The sequence below is a fragment of the Solanum stenotomum genome, unplaced genomic scaffold, assembly GCF_019186545.1.
Source record: "Solanum stenotomum isolate F172 unplaced genomic scaffold, ASM1918654v1 scaffold11069, whole genome shotgun sequence".
Lineage (NCBI taxonomy): Eukaryota > Viridiplantae > Streptophyta > Magnoliopsida > Solanales > Solanaceae > Solanum > Solanum stenotomum.
Window position 1 is genome coordinate 152,225 of NW_026021380.1, and position 6,737 is coordinate 158,961.

Consider the following 6,737-nt stretch of genomic DNA (forward strand, 5'->3'; position numbering starts at 1 on the left):
GATACAAACCATAAGTCAAGTGATCTATGGTTTGTAGACAGTGGTTGTTCAAATCATATCACAGGTGTCAAATCTTTGTTCCATGAGCTTGACGAGAAGCAAAAGAAAAAGGTGCAGCTTGGCAATACAAAAGAGTTACTGGTTGAAGGAAAAGGCATGGTGAGCATTGACACTAATCAAGACAAAGTAAACATGATAGATAATGTTCAATATGTACCCGATTTAGGATATAATTTGTTGAGTGTTGGGCAACTAATGACCAATGGATATTCTCTTTGATTTGATGATGATGCTTGTGTCATTACAAGTAAGAAGTCTGGCAAAAAGGTTCATATCACCATGATGCCAAATAAGATATTTCTGATATGGAAAATTTTGCCCTTACTGCAAGTGCAAAAGATGACTCAAAATTGTGGCATTTGAGGTACGGTCATCTCAACATAAACTGCCTTAAATTGCTAGGTGATAAAGATAATGGTTCTTGGACTACCAAAAATTAGTTCTCTTGATTTATGTGAATGGTGCATTTATGGGAAGCAAACTAGGAAATCTTTTCTTGTTGAAAAGGCATGTAGAGCTTCTAAATGTTTAGAATTAATACATGTTGACTTATGTGGTTCTATGAAGACTAAGTCTTTAGGTGGAAGTCGTTATTTCTTGTTGTTTACTGACGATTATAGTTGCATGAGTTGGGTGTATTTTATGGAAAACAAGTCAGAAACTTTCGAAAAGTTTCAGGTGTTTAAAGCTTTGGTAGAGAACCAAAGTAGTTGCAGTATCACTGTTCTTTGCACATATAGAGGAGGAAAGTTAGTGTCCAACGAATTCAATTTTGTTTTGTGAAAAAGATGGCATCCATAAGGAGTTAGCAACTCCTTATACCCTAGAGCAAAATGGTGTCACTGAACGAAAGAACCGGACTGTCGTGGAGATGGCAATGAGCATGTTGCAAGTAAATGAACTCACAAATCAGTTTTGGGCAGAAGCGTGGCAGCATCTGTTTACTTGCTGAATCTTTCACCAACAAAAGTTATTATGAATAAAACTCCTTATGAAGCTTGGCATTGTAGGAAATCAAATGTAAGTCATTTACGGGTTTTTGGGTGTGTTGCTTATGCTTTGGTAAGTTCACAAGCTCGTCAAAAACTTGATGAAAAATCTGAAAAATGCATTTTTGTTGGCTATTGTACTCACTCCAAAACATATAGATTGTATAACCCTTTTAATGGCAAGATCTCAGTTAGAAGAGATGTAATATTTGATGAAAATGTAAGTTGGGATTGGAGTGAAAAACTGGTGCGACAAGAGACTCTTGTGCCTCTTGGAATCACTGAAGATGAATGAAAAGAGTCAACCCCTTCAAGTACACTTTTAGGTTCTTCTGTGGTGTCACAAAGCTCGCCAATTGCAGTAACTCATGAAGAGTGTTCAGATGAGATTATTCCATTAAGAAGATCAACAAGACTTAAAAATTCAAATCACAAGTATGCTAATAACCTTTATACGTCTTGTCAGTTTGCTCTTATTATTTCAGATCTCATGAATTATGAAGAAGTTGCTGGAAAAAAAAATGGAAGAAAGCAATGGTGGAAGAAATGAAATCCATCGAAAAGAATGGAACATAGGAAATGATAGAGTTACTAAACGAAAAAAATGCAATTGGACTGAAGTGGGTGTTCAACACAAAGTTTGCAGTTGATGGTAGCCTACAAAAGCACAAAGCTTGTCTTGTGGCAAAAGGGTATGCACAACAATATGGTGTTGATTTTGAAGAAACATTTTCTCCAGTTGCTCAATTTGAGACAGTGAGGTTAGTTCTAGCATTGGTTGCACAGTTGCAATGGGCAGTTTATCAATTTGATGTCAAGTCGGCATTCATCAATGGAGACTTATAAGACTTCACACAACCTCAAGGTTTCACAAAGGAAGACGATGAAACAAAGGTGTACAAGCTGAAAAAAACGTTGTATGGCTTGAAGCAAGCCCCTCGATCGTGGTATAACAAGATTGATGAATACTTCCCCAAAAATGGATACATAAGAAATGAGAATGAACCCATCTTATATGTGAAGAAGGAAGGTAATGATTTCATTATTGTATGCTTTTATGTTGATGATATCATTTACACTAGTTCTTCATGTTCTCTTCTGGAAGAGTTTAAGTCTCAAATGATGAATGAGTTTGAGATGTCAGATATGTGTTTATTACATTACTTTCTTGGCCTTCAAGTCCATCAAATTGAAGAGGGAATATTTCTTTCACAGAGGAAATATGCTAGAGACCTACTAAATAAATTTGGCATGATTAATTGAAAGCTTGCAGCTACTCCAATGAATATCAGTGAGAAATTGCAGTAGGTAAATGAAGAATAATTGATAGATGCAAAGAGGTTCAGAAGCTTGGTTGGAGGTCTAATATATTTGACGCATACTAGATCCGATATTGCATATCATGTTGGTGTTATTTCTAGGTTTATGCAACAACCTTCAAAGGTTCACTATGGGGCATCAAAGAGAGTCTTGCGGTACATTGCTGAAACTTTGGACTTTGGTATTTGGTACTCCAAAAATGATAATTTCAGATTGTGCGGGCACGTAGATAGTGATTGGGCAAGTTCATTGGATGATAGACGGAGTGTTTCGGCGAATGTTTCACTCTAGGTTCAGGTGTGGTGACTTGGAGTTCAAAGAAGCAAGCTACAACATCATTGTCAACTTCAGAAGCTGAGTACATTGCAGTAACTTCAGCAGCTTGTCTGGCTAAGGAGAGTGTTAACTGATCTTCAACAGGAGCAGAGAGGAGCAACATAGATATTTTGCGATAATAAAGCAACTATCTCCATGACAAAGAACCCAACATTCCACAGCAGGACAAAACATATTGATATTCGTTATTATTTTATCCGTGATTTGGTAGCAAAAGAGAAAATATTATTGGAATATTGCATCACACAAGAGCAGTTAGCTGATGTATTGGCAAAGGCTTTATCGAAGGAAAAATTCTGCTATTTCAGAGGATTGTTTGGTGTCTGTAGTTTTGAATCAAGAGGGAATGTTAAAGAGTGATTCAAAATGATTGACTGAATGGGACATAGGTAGTTTAGTAGAACTAGTCTTTGGGTCTTTGTTAAGTAGTTTTCTATAATTACTCAAGTTTCATTAGTGTTGCTGATTAAGTGTCATAGTGTGTTACATGACCTATATTTTAGGATTAGTTGTTTATCTCTTAGCCTATAAATCATGTGGGTATATTTTGTTATTTTAGTACTTCCAATTAATCTGAAAATTAAACGCAGTAGTAGTTTTCCTTCTTTTTTTTATTATTTCCAGATTTCTCTATACTTTTTCTCCAACAATAACAAGTAATCTCAAACTCTTGTAGGAGCATGAGACTCATAATAAAAAGTCTAGAGAAGTGTTGTAAACACCCCTAAACTTGAAATCTATGAATAATTTTACATAAATCCTAATTTACTCTGATCATTAATTATAATCATTCTTCTATTACATTTTCAAGACATTGTATTCATTATATTCAAAGGGTAATATACTTTTCAAGCTATTTATAGTTTATTAATAAGTGTGCAAAATCAACAAAGGACAAGTATTGTTGAAAAGAGGGAGTAAAAAACACTTAAATATAGATGTGTCAACCCACACTCAAAGTATCATATACTGCAGTGATGATTGAATGCACCTCTCTAAGTAAGGATGAAAATTCAAATCTTATATCTATCTTGTCTTTTTCGTCATAAAATTTGATAACACCTTTTTAAATGGTTATTGGTAACACTTTTTGCGTTCTAATCAATAATTTTTTAATTTTAACCTTTCAAAATTTTACAAGTTTGTCATGTTGAAAATTCCTAACTATTTTAGCAATGTAAGTTTTCTATTTAATCAAACCAAATGTGTAAATAAAAACTATTAGTACTCGATGATATATCATACAATCAACGAGTTCAACCAATCTCAATATCTTTGACATGAAAATCACTTTTTGAATCAATAAGAATTAATTTTGAACCTATAATTTTAAATGTTTAACAAGTTCAAGCGGTAAGATCTTAAGGGTCAAACTATCAAATGTATATATTAAATCCACTTTTTCATATTAATACGCTCATCCTTTCTAAATTCTAAATACGATTCTAATTTATAGTCTTAGAAAATAACTAGTCTTAATGTTGTGCAATCTATGTACAACAAAGTACTTCACCATAATAAACTCTCTATCTTAACCACATTGGCCTACCTGTTGACTCTTGTTGTAAATTATGCTATCAAGTCACCAATCTGAAACAATGCAAAATATAATAACAATAATATATACAATGTAATTTCATAAGTAAAATTTGAAATATGATATAATGTGATGTGTTTTGTAATCATCATCATAATTAGCATGAACATTAATATATACAGTGTAATTTCATAAGTAAAATTTGAAATATGATATAATGTGATGTATTTTGTAATCATCATCATAACTAGCATTAACACTATTATTAGTGCGTCAAATTGCAGTTATAACGATGATACATAATTTCAAAATAAATGTCATCTTAGCAAGAGTCACGTTGATTATGAAATTAATAAATATAATAATATAATATTATGTAGTTTATTTCTGCTAAATTATCCTTATTTAATAAATGTATCTTGAAAACTAACACTATTGAGTTAATAGGGTTTAATGGTATAGCTAAAAAACATGCTACTATTTATTTTTGTCTTGAATCCCTAAGTTAGGATGGAGGAATTCCACCGATCAATTAATGTTACACCTTTTGAAATTTCAAGATTCAGATAATTTTTTTTATAATTATAATTTCTTATATACCTTTTAAAAATTTGAATTATTAATTATTCTGACTTGTAATACTTTTATTAATAATTTTAAAATACATAAATTTTATTTTAAATTTTTTAAAATTTGATGTCAAATTCATAATCAAAAATTAATTTTATTTGACCACAGAAGAAGTAAAGCGTAATTTCATCATCATTAGATTTGGATCAAATATTCCCAAACAACAAAAATCTTTCCTTTCTCATCCTTCAAAGAGAATTTAAAGGGATTTCATCGTCTCTATTATAATGAAAATGAAAATATACAGTTGAGTGGTAATGAAGGTCTCGAGTTTGAATCTGAATATAATTTTTTTTTGGTAAAAATGTCTGAAATATATCTGAATTTTGATCGAAATTGTTGTAACAATACCGAATTTTGGAAAGAACCTTTTTACCCCATACACTATTTAATAGTGTATTTTAAAGGTATATATATATGTGTCCACGTGGACATCATAAATATTGCATCATTATAAATAGTAATGTGTCCACGTGGGCACATATATACCTTTAAAATACACTATTAAATAGTGCAGGGGTAAAAGATGTTTGGTATTGTAACAATAATTTCGATCAAAATTAAAGTATTTTTCAGACCTTTTTTTTTTTGTTGGAAGCAATATTTTCAAATGGACTGATCTATAATGTGCAATCTAATTCTAATCGAAATTTTAATATAAATTTCAAACACCAAATAAAAAATAAAAAAAATAAAATACATCAATAAAGAACATCATCAAATTCAAAACAATCAATCGATAACAACTAATTTTCTATATAATGGCCGACCTACATGAAAGTTCATTCCTTNACTATTTAATAGTGTATTTTAAAGGTATATATGTGTCCACATGAATATCATAAATATTGCATCATTATAAATAATAATGTGTCCACGTGGGCACATACATACCTTTAAAATACACTATTAAATAGTGCAAGGGTAAAATATATTTGGTATCATAACAATAATTTCGGTCAAAATTGAAGTATTTTTCAGATCTTTTTTTTTTGTTGAAAGCAATATTTTCAAATGGACTGATCTATAATGTGCAATCTAATTCTAATCGAAATTTTAATATAAATTTCAAACACCAAATAAAAAATCAAAAAAATAAAATACATCAATAAAGAACATCATCAAATTCAAAACAATCAATCGATAACAACTAATTTTCTATATAATGGCCGACCTACATGAAAGTTCATTCCTTTAATGTTTTTTCTTCTCTTTTTAATAATGCTCTCATAAACATTCTCTCTTTTAATGGTGCTTTCATATTTTAGAAATTTTAGATTTCATAAATAGATTTCGACTGCAGATGAATTATTATTTTGAATGTTACAAATATTCTTCCTCCATTCTAAAATGCTTGTCACTTTCGCTATCGAGAGTTAATTAAATTAGATTAATCAGATATTTAAAATTAAAATATAAATATTAAAAAACTATTCAGAAACACTAAAACAAATTATAACTTTCTCATATTAATATAATAAGAAAATACATCTTAAAATATTAATTAAAATTAGAGAAAGTATAATTAAAATTTTCCCCTTAAAAAACATATGAAACGGGGCAAATTGATGTGAATTTCAAATCGAACCGGATCGAGATTAGATGTTCTAACTAACTGGACAGCCTTAGCTCAGACTGAAGGACAGGGACTGTCAGAAAACTCCCACTTTCATAAATGAATGACTACAATAATCACAACTATATATCTTTAATAATCTTTTTATTAAAGATAAAATAAATATTTTAAAATTAAATTGTTATTAATATAGAAATGCGTTATTCTTTTTAACACTAACTAAAAAAAATAAGTCAACAAAAATATATTTTTCTCCTTTTAGATTTCACATTAAAATATTATTTAAAGA